The sequence below is a fragment of the Bactrocera tryoni genome, unplaced genomic scaffold (assembly GCF_016617805.1).
Source record: "Bactrocera tryoni isolate S06 unplaced genomic scaffold, CSIRO_BtryS06_freeze2 scaffold_7, whole genome shotgun sequence".
Taxonomy (NCBI): domain Eukaryota; kingdom Metazoa; phylum Arthropoda; class Insecta; order Diptera; family Tephritidae; genus Bactrocera; species Bactrocera tryoni.
The window spans coordinates 2,072,912-2,086,162 of NW_024396366.1; the positions used below are offsets into that span (position 1 = coordinate 2,072,912).

Below are 13,251 nucleotides of genomic sequence, written 5' to 3' on the forward strand. Positions count from 1 at the left end.
TTAAAAACTAAATATTATATTTTATATAAATATTTATTTCAGAAGTTTAGAAAGTTAATGTAAGTATATTACAGTCTGCATGCACCTTAATGTATAAATGCGTGAATACATACATATATATTAGAGCGGATCGATTTTTTTCCATATAATCGCGGTGGGGGAAATGTTCTACGGATCATTCTGAACAACTTTGTCTAAGAGTATATAGCTCTAAAACCGGTTTCAAGCCAACAATTTTTTAAGTGAAGTTTAATTTTTCAGGATTATAAGGAATGAAATTCAATCCATAGGTGCATTTTAACATTTTAATGATCAACATTTGTCAGAATCAGCCAAATCCGACAACAATATCACAACCGAATTTACAGTTATTTTATTTTCCGGCTGTCTGCCTTTAAATAAAAAGTTAAAAGTACGTACGCTGAATTGTCCCCTAGGATATACTTATCAATGACAGTTAAAATAAATAAAATCGAACAACTATATCATATATCTCCCATAAAACCGATTATTAAAATCTTTTTCCAGTTAATGCATTCTTGTATTTTTGCAGAATTGTATTTTTGCAGAATTGTCTTTTAATATATACTAAACAATGACAGTGAAAATAAAGCAAATGGAACAGCTATAACTATATCTCCCATACAAACGATTTTTTCTTGCGTCTTCGAGTTTTTAATTAAAATTTATAATTCATTAAATGGAAAATATTATTCGAAGTCGAATCAACTTTAAAAATATTTATGAACATAGATTTAAAACTTATTTTATGGTTTCTTGTATGGAAGATATATAGGATTATACATATGTAGTTGTGCGATTTTCTTTATTTTCAGTCATTGTTAAGTATATATTCTGCAAAATTAAAAGATCATAGCTGTTTAATTGAATTATTCAAAATTCATTATTCAAAAAAAAAAACCAGACTAATCGGTTCTACATATGGGAGATATGTGATGAAATATCCCGATCTGTCCGATTCCAAGATGAGAATGTCTAAAGCATCTATGTATTGAATTTCATTTAGATATTTCAAAGCTAACGAAGAAATTTATATAAACCCGAAAGATTAAACTTCATATAAAAAATCGCTGGCTCGAAACTGGTTTTAGACCCATATTCTCTTAGGCAAAGTTGTTCAGAATGATCCGTAGAATATCTCCCGTTTCATTTTTTATGGCTCCCTGTAAATCAACCCGCTCTTATATACATAGTAAGGTTTTTGTATTCTCTATATGCTCAAATATGTACTATACGTAAGTATGTAAATATGCACATATAACATATCGTTATACTTAACTAAATATGTATGTATATATGTGCATGTATGTATATATAGTATGAGCGAGACTGTTGGCTTCAAGTTCCATTATTTTGTAAATTCAAACAGAGATTTCAATTCACAGGAGTGCTAGGGAATTAAATCAAATATCAATAAATGTGTAATCTAGCCAAAATTGATTTTACGTAATAATGTTTATATGTAATATATGAAAGTATACATGCATATTCGTAAGTTTTTAAGCAGGAGTAATTTAATAATCACCCGCAAATTGACAAGGAGTCGCTTGTTGGCTTTCGTCAAAGTCAACAATGTTCATTTTGAATTAATCGTGCCAATGGACACTAAAAAGCTTTGCTGACGTAAGTGTGTACTTTACTTGACAATTGTTACGACCCTGTGATTTAGTTAATAGAGTATACCGTGATTGATTAGGGAATAAATGATTAGAATTCGGTCTCAAGGCCTTTATTAGGGTTTTTCTACAGTTTTCAGATTAAGGTTACTATTACACAAAAATTTGAAAAATCCTTAAAGCGATTAAAGTTTGCCACAGTCTTGTCATAAATTCTGTTACAAAGTTTTCAATGCATACGGCGTGGACAAATTCGCAGGAAAAAGCGCGAATATTTTTACTCGACAACTCGAAAATAATCAGTTTAGTATATGCATCCGCTTTTTAACAATGAAGTGGGAAGCCAATGAAAATCATATTATGGTGAATGCTTTACTTGAATATGGAGAAAGTGAGAAGTAAGAGCTTCTCAGAAGACTTTTTCGAGCTTATTTGTTTACTGCATTACTGATTTAGAAAGAAGCCTAAACGTCTATAGTTGATGACTAAAATAGTCGGAAGTAACTAAAGGATTGGCGGAAATAAAATTAACGGGGTCTTCTAGTAAATATGGGTTGATTAATGTTAAAAGAATTGAGTTTCAGATATAATAACGAATCCTAAATATCTTTGTATGAATGCTTGTTTATATTAAATAACGTGGCTAGAAAAAACTAGCAAACCTTATACCGTTGGATGCAAGTCGTTGCCTGCATATATCTTCTTCTTCTTTAATGGCGTAGACAACGCTTACGCGGTTATAGCCGAGTTAGCAACAGTGCGCCAATCGTCTCTTTTAGCAATTTGTCCCAAATTCGAGACACCAAGTACAGCCAGGTCCTTCTCCAGCTGATTTCTCCAACTGAGTGGAGGTCTTCCCCTTTCTCTGACCTAGCCAACGCAGCCGCTGTCTCTTAATTCGCTGCACTATGTCAATGCCGTCATATACATATCTCGTACAGCTCATCGTTCCAGCGAATGCGATATTCGCCGTTGCCAATGCGCAAAAGATTATAAATCTTCCAAAGAACCTCTCTTTCGAAAACTCGTAGCGCCGACTTATCACATGTTGTCATCGTCCATGCCTCTGCTCCATATAGTAAGACGGGAATAATTAGTGACTTATATAGTTTGGTCTTTGTTCGCCGAAATAGGACTTACTTCTAAATTGCCTACTCAGTCCAAAGTGGCACCTGTTGGCAAGAGTTATTTTGCGTTGGATTTCGAAGCTGACGTTGTTGTTGGTGCTAATACTGGTTCCAAGATATACGAAATTATCTACAACTTCGAAGTTATGACTGACATAGTGACGTGGGAGCCAAGTCGCGAGTCCGACGACTATTTGTTTGATGACAGGAGATATTTCTTCTTGCCCTCGTTCACAACCAGACCCATTTGCTTTGCTTCCTTATCCAGTCTGAAGAAAGCAGAACTCACGGCGCGGATGTTGTGGCCAATGATATCAATATCATCAGCATACTCTAGCAGCTGTACATTCTTATAGAATATTGTACCTGCTCGATTAAGTTCTGCAACTCGAATTATTTTCTCCAGCAGTAGATTGAAGAAGTCGCACTATAGGTAGTCACCTTGTCTAAAACCTCGTTTGGTATCGAACGGAAAGGTCCTTTCCGATCCTGACGGGCTTTTGGTGTTGCTCAACGTCAGTTTACACAGCCGTATTAGTTTTCCTTTCCATGCTGTTGCTTTGAAATCTACGAAGACGTGGTGTGTGCCGATTCTCTTGTCACCGATTTTTCCCAAGATTTGGCGCATGGCGAATATCTGGTCAGTTATTGATTCTCTATGTCTAAAGCCACACTGATAAGGTCTAATCAGTTTGTTGACGGTGGACTTTAATTTTTCACACAATATGCTCGATAGAACCTTATATGCGATGTCCAGGAAGTTTATCCCACGGTAGTTGGCGCAGATTGTGGGGTCTCCCTTTTTGTGGATTGGTCCCCCTTATTAGTTCTTCGCCGCCATGTTTGAATAGCTCGGCCGGCAATCCATCGGCCGCCGCCGTTTTGTTCTCCAGACGGGTAATTACTATTTGACCTTCTTCATGGTCGGGCAATGGAACGTCTGCTCCATCGTCATTGATTGGCGAATGGGGGTCGGCATCTCCAGGTGTTATGCTTTATTGCCGTTCAGCAAGCTGTAGAGATGTTCCCTCCATAATTTTAGTATACTCTGGGCATCGGTTACTAGATCACCTGTGGGGGTTCTACAAGAGTATTCTACGGTCTTGAAATCTTCTGTTAGTCGCCACATATTTTCGTAGAATTTTCGTCATCAAAAGGGGGGTCTCTCATCCGAGGTTGTTTATACTTTTTCATTGGCGGCGTTTTTTACGTGGCGGGTCCCAAACCCAACGCACAACTCTGTGGAGGGGATTCTTAGGCTAGTTGCTGTAAAAAATGTGAAATAATCAAAGCTATAATGAATTTGTTTTATAAATTGTTAGTGAAAAATAGAAATAATTAAATACAGATATACTGTGATCAGTATATTTCAATTTTGTCCATTTCATCTTCTTCAAAGTAATCCCCTCCCGCGGCAATACACTTATGCCAACGAACGAATCCAATCATCATAGCACTTGGAAAAATCCTCCGTCGTGATGGCCATCAGAGCCTTCTAGATCTCCCGTAATGGAGTAAAGATGGCTTCAAGAGAAGCCTGTAAAAATTACATATCGCAGTTTTTCGCAAGAAACCAGAAAAGTTTTACTTTTTTTTAAATAATGTCTCTAGCGGAAAAATGGCAAAAAGTGGTCAACCAAAATGGAACATATTTCGTTCATTAAAGTTCATCATAAATGTAAAAAAAAATAAGTTGAAGTTTGATTAGAAATACAAAAAGACTTTTTTTACTACCCTATATAATACACCAAATATGATTGTAAACTATGACCAAGGATTATTGAATTCTTACGCAACATTTTTATACTGTCACTACCTGTTGCATAAAGAATTGGGGCTTATTCAAGGCACTCCATAACTGCGACAATATTGCAGCCCTGATACTCAATTTGCAACACTGTTGCAGATGCTCAGCTGATACTTAAGCAAAATAATTGCAACATTTTGTGCGAATTGTGACCGAATGTAAAAGTTTAACCATAACCAGTGATAATAACTTGCTGTTCAAGTATGGAAAAAATAGAAAACAAAGTTTTTTAAGAAAGAGAAAGTGGTACCTCGCTGAAATTTCAAAAAAGAGGAGAGTGACGAAGATGTCAAAGGTTTGGAAAACAATTCCATTATACCATGATGATACATATTTCACGCATTTTCTCATGACTCGTGAAACATTTGCAGTAAGTATTGTTGTTTACTTTTTGGAAGTACCTGATAAATAAATTAATTTGTCTTAGGACTTGAAAAATGCGTTAGAACCTTTTTGGTCAACATCACGCGAGGAATATTCCTTGGAATATATGACTCTTTGGAAGCTAAGCAATAGTAGAGTCACATATCGCGAGTTTGCAGATAGATTTAATGTTGGGCAAGGAACTGCTCACAAACTTTTCCTCAAAACAATCAAGACAATCTGCAAACTTAAAAACGAAATATGTTGGCCGTCAATTTCACAGCAGAAAAAAATAATGGAAAACTTTCAAACAAGCCGGGTAAATTCATTTCCTTTTGTTGTCGGATGCTTAGATGGAACGCATTTCAAAATTATGTAACACTCCTCAAACAGTTAGTTAATATGACCGTAAAGGAAATTTTTCAGTTATTATGCAGGTATGTACTTGGCTAATAGATCTGTTTTAAGGTTGGTGTTATATATTCAATTATTTAGGCCATATGCGACAGTAAGTTCTGTTTTTTAGATGTGTTCATCGGATACCCAGGTAGCTGTCATGATGCCAATGTGTGGAAAAATAGTCCAATTTACAAAGGGATCACATCTGGACAAATAAAACTTGCGAAAGATGCAATTATTCTAGCCGATTCAGCATATCCTGTTTCAAGATACTTAATTACTACTTAATAGAGATAACGAACACCTTTCCAGAGAGGAAAAACAATTCAACTATTATATGAGTTCAACCCGAGTATTTATCGAGCAAACATTTGCAATTTTCAGGGCTAAGTTCAAAATATTGAATCATATTGATATGCGAAATATAGAAGACATATCAACTGTGATATTAGCCTGCGCAATTTTACATAATTTTATACTGCGAAGCAGTCCGGTTTATTCTGAAGTCAATCATACGAGTATGCCTGAAAATTTAGAAAATTCAAATGATCACGATATGATTGAACCAAGTACCTCAAAATATAAATGACACTAATGAAGGAATTATCAGACGAAATAACTTGAAAATGCTTTTTATTTCATAAAAGTATTATTTCAATAATGTATATACATATGTACATATCAAATAAATGATTAATTGATTGAAATCTTGTTATATCAGTTAATTTAATTAAAATCACCTACCCTAGAATACTAAACAATTTTCTATTTCTTTTTTAATAAAACATTAATTAATTAATAAATATTTATTTTATTGAAAATAGGAACTCATTCTTGTTGTCAACCAGCAATTTTTCCTTTTCGATCTTCATAGTTTCTTCGTGCCGAATCTGCTCTTTCCGCGCTTCTTCTTTAAAAAAATCCAATGTTTCATATGCAATAGTTTTTTGGTCGTTTTTTTCGGCTGACACCTTCTTCCACGCATCTTTCCTCCTCACTCCAAAAACGTTGTTAAAATCTTTGAAATATTCCCACGTCGTGGCACCTCGACAAGTCGCGTCGTAACGTTTTTTAATCCTCTTATACGTCGCAAACAAATTTAAAAATTTCCTTTGCATAAACTCTTTTGTTTGCGACACTTCCGGATTTATAAAACGCATATTGTCGAGGACCTTACCCCATACGACGGAATTTTTCCTTTTCCCCGCCAGCAAACTCGGGCTCTTAGTCAAGTCGGGACCTTACAAGCAATTGTGTAACCGGTGAATTTAATTTTTCACTGAAAATATAAATCACGATAATGTATTTTCCCATATTCAAGAGAATATAATAATTAATATATATTATTAAATTTAATAAATACCACTTTTACTTACCTCTCTTCATCCATTATTGGCGCGCAGTACAAAAATTCTTGATGCATAATGATGACATCTGGCGCGCATCAAGTGTCAAATATTTACTCGCTCGAACGTTTGACTTTTGCACGAGTTGCCACATTTTTACATCGAATATGATGTTTGCGCAATATTGCGTAGTATTGCCAAGCTCGAATAAGCCCTTATATTTTTTTTAAACAAATGATTGTTTGTAGCATCTAAAACTATTGACTTATATCATATGTTTATACACAAATTTATGTAATTAGATATATGTTAATTAATCTCTAAATGGGAGATCTACAATATGTGGTCTTTGTTACTGTCATCTAATAATGTAACTACCAAATGGTTGTCATGATAACTGATCGTGCTTAAATATGCTATACTGAATATTTTTACCTCAGTTTTAACAAAATGCATTTTAAGATCTGAATGAATGGCTTTGTTTGTTGTAGTCTTAGAGTTTTTAATTGATACTAAATTTACAAAATTTTAATCTGCACACTACAGGTCCATATATGATAAATAAATATAACAAGTAAGGAAGGGCTATCTTCCGGTGTAACCGAAATTTCCTCCTCTTACAAACTTGCCAGGACCAAAGCCAGGAAAATACCTTAGGTATACAGGAGATAGTATTGATCCGATTGTATCTATTTTTTGCTAATACTACATATATTTAAAAGGCTACAAGCTATTTAAATCCTCTCAATGTTTCATCAAGGTTTTTCACTTTGTAGGGAGCCACAGCAGAGCCATAGTATAACATGTAAAAATATGTGCTCTGCTCTGCTCCGAGTTTTGTTGGGTAAAAAACTATAGCTGAAGCGAGAGCAAAAAATGAAGTGCTGTGCTTGCTCTGGCGTAGCAGTAGCAAAAAATTGGGAGCGGTAGGAGAGCAGAGCTAATGAAAATTTTCATTTGCTAATGCTCCGCATGTGTTTTTTTTTTTTTTTTTTTTTTTTTTTTTTTTGCTATTTTCTGTCAATATTTGAAGTAATTGAATAATTCAACCAAAAAAATGTTATGCATTGTGTCAAGTGACTCTATAATCTAAAATCTAATATTTTAAGAAATAAATGAATAAAATGAATGAGATAATAACTGAATAAATTATAAAATGTGCAACCCAATTAATTTGTTCGTCCTAAAAAAACTGCCTAGTTCAGAAGCAAACTCAGTATAACCCATGCTTAGTATCATGTATGAATTTACGCAAAGTAATTTTATAATTGACACAAAAATAAACAACAAACACAATTTATCAAATCAACTTTTCTTTCATTTATTTTAGGCGCGTGCGGCCAACTCGCCATTCACATACATATCTATATATTATTCTAAGACAAGGCGCTTATTTCCAGAGATCTACAAAACGTACAGAGACAAATAATACATCAAATTAAAGTGTGCGATATGAAACTTTGCACAAATTTTACAGATTTTAAATTCATTGAACCACTTTTAATATATTTGCGTTTAAATTTCTTCAATTTTTACATTAAGCTAATATAAGCAGCGCTTCTACAGAAAAGAGCATATATGTATGTAAGAGAATGAATAATTAAAAATGTTTCTGTCATTTGCTTTCGTTACACACATACCCACATACGCGAAGGCGCAAGTGCGAAACCTAACAACAACAATGTTGTCTGCTCGGTAACAAAATGACAATAAGCATAGATAACTTGATACGAGACTCTTTGGTTCGAGAGAGAGCTGTCAAAACTCGCATTTTTTATAACATTTGCCAATGATGCCACTGCTGAAAAATATTAACTTGGGTATTTAATAAATTATACAAAACACTAAATTAAACACTTTGAAAATGCATACATACATATATATGTAAATGCTAAAATGCAAAATCATTCATTAATTTACATAAACATTTATTTTGCAAAAATATGTTCGCACAGTTTCATTTCACACTAATTTCGTCAAGTAATTATAGCGCTGCTTTTCTGGCATCCCGCCTTTTTCACTAACTGCTGGTTGACGGCACCCTGATTGTGTTTTGTTGCCAGCTCAGAAAACAGATCAGCTGCAAGCGAGAGAGCAAGAAAAGAGAATCTAATCAAGTTATCTATGACAATAAGAGAATGACGAATATTACAAATTACAAATGTTTGCTTTGGCATGTGCACTGGTACATACATACATATGCATGCGCTAAGGCGCTATCTACGATTTGACATGCGCTCTCTTCTATGTTGCACGAATATGTATTTACGAGCTAAGGAACACTGCGCTTTGACATGCGCACTCTACTTTGTTTTATATTCACTCATACATACTTACAAACATATGTATGTATATACATACATATGTATGGGCGAAGACGCAAGTGCAAAATCTAACAGAACAGAAATATTGTTGTCGGCGTTATTTTGATTAGAAGTGTTATTGCGTTAGGTAAGCTTTGAGTCAGTTCAGTTTTCTTCCAAAAGTCAAGGCGGCTATTACCAGCGAATACATACATACTACATCGAATTTCAGTTCAGATTCAGATTAATTATTAAAAATAAAATGCCAAACCAAAGGCGAATTAGACGAAAAAGGAGTTTAACAGGTCGAAGAGAAGAGGTGAATGTTATAGATAAAAGGAATTTTTAATTGTTAATGTATGTATGTATGTATATGAATTGACCTGTTTTATTAGAGCCGTAGTCATGCAGGATCTATGGCAAGTTATTTCAAAGCTGCCCTAAACTCCGTAGTTCTTCCGGAGTATAGTTCGCTTGGGGGTTTGACTAATATATGTTTACACTGTAAAGCAAAACATTTCGGAAGTGAAAAGGTACCTGTACTTTTAATTGTTTTATATTCGTAATATATGTATATACATACTTATTGTCTAAATATTTAGTTGAAATTGTTACTAGGTAAGAAATGGCTTTACGACATGTTGTCATGGCGGAAAAGTTAAACTTCAAGAATTACGTGTACCTGAGTTTTTGAAAGCTGTGTTAGAAAATGATTTGAGCTCTTGGCGGGGACACTATTTGGAGAATATTCGGCAGCTAAATAGTTCGTTTGCTTTTGCATCATTCGAAGCGAAAATTGCGGAGCCTACAGGGCGCGGACCATATTGCTTCCGAATACATGGATCAATATATCATAGGGTAGGTTCATTGCATGCAGATCATCCTTCAGAATCCTCCTACGCCCAGCTGTTTATTCTTGACACGGATCAAGCGACTGACATAAGGGCACAACATAATTCAAACTGCGATAGGTATTTGCTGAGAGAAATCCACGAAATGCTTTCAAATATTAACCCCTTGGCAAATGAGTATAAGCATATGGCGCAGGTTGAACGCGAAGAGGAACAGAGGGCCAGAGAAGAAAATCGCAATACTCGCCGAATTAGCATGCTACTTTTGCTTAGATCGATTATTACGTGATATTCACCAAAATGAAATACCTTTTGGTGGAAAGGTTATTTTATTAGGTGGTGATTTCAGGCAAGTTCTTCCTGCCGTGCCCAATAGCTCACGCGCCGCTATAGTTTGTGAAACGGTGCTCACTTTGGAAATTTTTTAGGTGTCTCAAACTCTCAACGAATATGCGTTCTAAAGAATCCTTATACAACAGTTTTCTTTTGCGTGTTGGAGAAGGTCGAGAGCTCTCTCCAGAGTCGAAAATCAATATACCAGAAGAGATAATTTTGCTAAATGAAAACTTAGTGGATTTGAAGGATCAGGCAATTTTGTGTCCAAAAAAGGATCACTGTACGATAATAAATAGCGAAATAGTAAATATGTTGCCCGGTGAAGAAAGGGTATATTATAGCGTGGATACTGTCGTTTCTGAAGATCCTCAAGAGAATGTCGGATTCCCTACAGAATTTCTAAACTCCCTTAATTTCAGTGGAGTAGCGCCTCATGAGTTAAGGCTTAAGGTTGGAACAGTTGTGATGTTAATCCGCAATCTTAATACATATTGGTCAATGGGACTCGCTTGATAGTAAAAACACTACATTGTAATTGTTTGGAGGTCGAAATTTTAACCGGTGAATCACAAGGGAAACAAATTTTATTGCCCCGTATACATTTACAGCCCAGCGAATCAACACTTCCTTTTATTTTAAAGCGTCGCCAATTTCCAATAATTGTAGCATTCGCAATAACAATAAACAAATCTCAAGGGCAGACTCTAGCAAGAGTTGGTGTTTTCCTCAAGGAGGATTGTTTTACGCATGGCCAGCTGTATGTCGCATTGAGTCGAGTACGATCTTCTCAAGATATCAAAGTTAAGACTTACGACCAAAATAAAACCACTACGAATGTAGTTTTCCATGAAGTACTTGAATAAATTGAGTTTTTATAAAAAAATTTTTTTTTACTTTTTTCATTTTAAATAACGGAGTCCCCCGATTATCGGGGGTTATTACTAGTATAATAAAATTCAAAAAGGAAAACGTACATATTTCATTGTAATAGAAGAGGAAGTAATAGAAGTGTAATTTTTGATCTGTTCACTTGGAATATTCACAATGATAAATAGCAGTGATGTAATTAAAAAGGAACTACAAATCTAATACGCCTCCTCAAAAACTACACTGAAAAGAAAATTAAAAATAAAAATTATTTCATACTTTTATATGACGAGTTGTGCACTCTGGGAAATTACAATTACATAGTCCAACATTTGTTGCAAGGATTGGGAAAAACCCAGAAAAACCGAATCAGACTATAATTACTTAAAATTAAGATATATATTTAAATAATTAGTTTTATGTTGTATTCAATTTTTCTCTTCTACCAGTCTCATTTGACATCTCAATTTTAGGAATCGGTCTGCAGGTTTATCTGTCAATTTGTTCTCTAGAAAAATTATACTTTATATCAATATGTTTTTTTCTTTTGTGACATGAAGGGTTATTAGCAATTCATATACAACATTGATTATCTTCACAAATCTTTATTGGATCCAACAACTCAACCTTTACACCCTTTAACAACGATTTGACCATAAAGCTTCTCTTACAGCTTCAAGTAATGCCATATATTCTGCTTCAGTCGATGAAGCAGCTACAGAATTTTGTTTCTTTATATTCCAACAAATTAAGCATGATTCAAACATTTGAAATAAATATCCTGTAGTACTTTTTCTATCAGTTTCACACCCACCCCAATCAGCCTATTAAAATATTTTTATAATCAGGTTTCTTAATATAAACTAACTTTAAATCAGGTACTAAGGTATCTGAGAACCCTTTTTAAACATCTCCATAATTCTGCATTATTTTTGTTGGTGTATCTACTTAAAATATTAATTGATGTACTTAAGTCTGGTCGCAAACATATCATAACATACATCAAACAGCCAATCAAATTACGACATGGCACATCGGTCATCTGAATTTAATGCCTCATAATCGATTTTACTTGGAAGTGGAGTACTAATAGGTTTACAGTCGTTCATTTTAAATTTATTCAGTATATTTTTAATGTAAACGGTTTGACTTAAGCATAACTGATTCTCTTTCTATTCAATTTTTATTCCAATGAAATGTCGGATCTCAAATAAGTCCGTCATTCTAAATTTATTCATCAAATAATTTTAACATTCGTGTATTGTTTTAATATTTGCAGTTGCAATCACCAAATCGTCTACATAGAGCACATACACATTTTTCAATATGTCCCCTTTGTCAAGAATGTAAATGCAATAATTTGTGGAATTCACAAAACCCATATCCTTTAATACTCTATCAAAAACAACAAACCCACATCTAGCAGCTTGCTTAAGACCATATATGGGTTTATTTAATTTACAGACTTTGTCTGTATCACAGGATAATCCTGGAGGAACTTTCATGTATTATAAATTTCCTCTTTTAACGTACCGTTTAAAAATGCGGTTTTAACGTCCATGTGATGAACTTTTTTAAACCAAATTGGTTGGAGAAAGCCAATATAAAACTAAAACTTGAAATTCAAGCTACTGGAGCAAACGTTTCAACATAATCATTTAAATATTCTTGTGTAAAACCTCGTGCAACAAGTCTTGCCTTGTGTTTGACCGGGTTGCCTAATTCGTCGTGCTTAATTGTAAAAATCCATTTAAAGTCAACTATATTTTTATGTTTAGGTCTTTGTACAAGATCAAGTTTTGTCATAAGAATGCGAATCTAGTTTTTCCTCTATTGCTTCTTCCCAATAAGACCTATCACTTCTACTTTCTATTTCTTCAAATGTATTTGACGATTTAGAACTGTGTTCATCTACTGATACATTTTCAACCGTATTTACCAGATCATAATTTTTATCATATTTATATTATATATTTCTTCCGTACTGTCATTCGGGAATTTTTGTTTAATTCCCTCCGTACTATCATGCGGGAAATTAAACCCTTTTGATTCGACACTATCTTTCATTACATTCCTGGAATGTACCATATTTGTTTCATCTACAATAACATCTCTTGCTGTTATAAAGCCTCTGTTATCTTCATCCCACAATTTAAACCTATTCGGTTCGTATCCAACAAGTATACATTTCTTTGATTTCGCATCAAATTTCCTT

At 34.2% G+C, this 13,251-nt stretch overlaps 1 protein-coding gene and 1 long non-coding RNA gene across 4 annotated transcripts in view; one reads left to right on the forward strand and one right to left on the reverse strand.

The window, feature by feature from the left end:
- Positions 1-13,251, forward strand: part of LOC120781856 (phospholipid-transporting ATPase VA) — a 59,318-nt gene that overhangs the window by 13,431 nt on the left and 32,636 nt on the right. The gene's annotated exons all lie outside the window — the stretch shown is intronic.
- LOC120781858 lies at positions 6,414-6,767 on the reverse strand. The gene is made up of 2 exons (XR_005706163.1): positions 6,710-6,767; positions 6,414-6,612 (listed from the first exon to the last, which is right to left on the reverse strand). It is a non-coding gene; the product is annotated as an uncharacterized LOC120781858 (long non-coding RNA).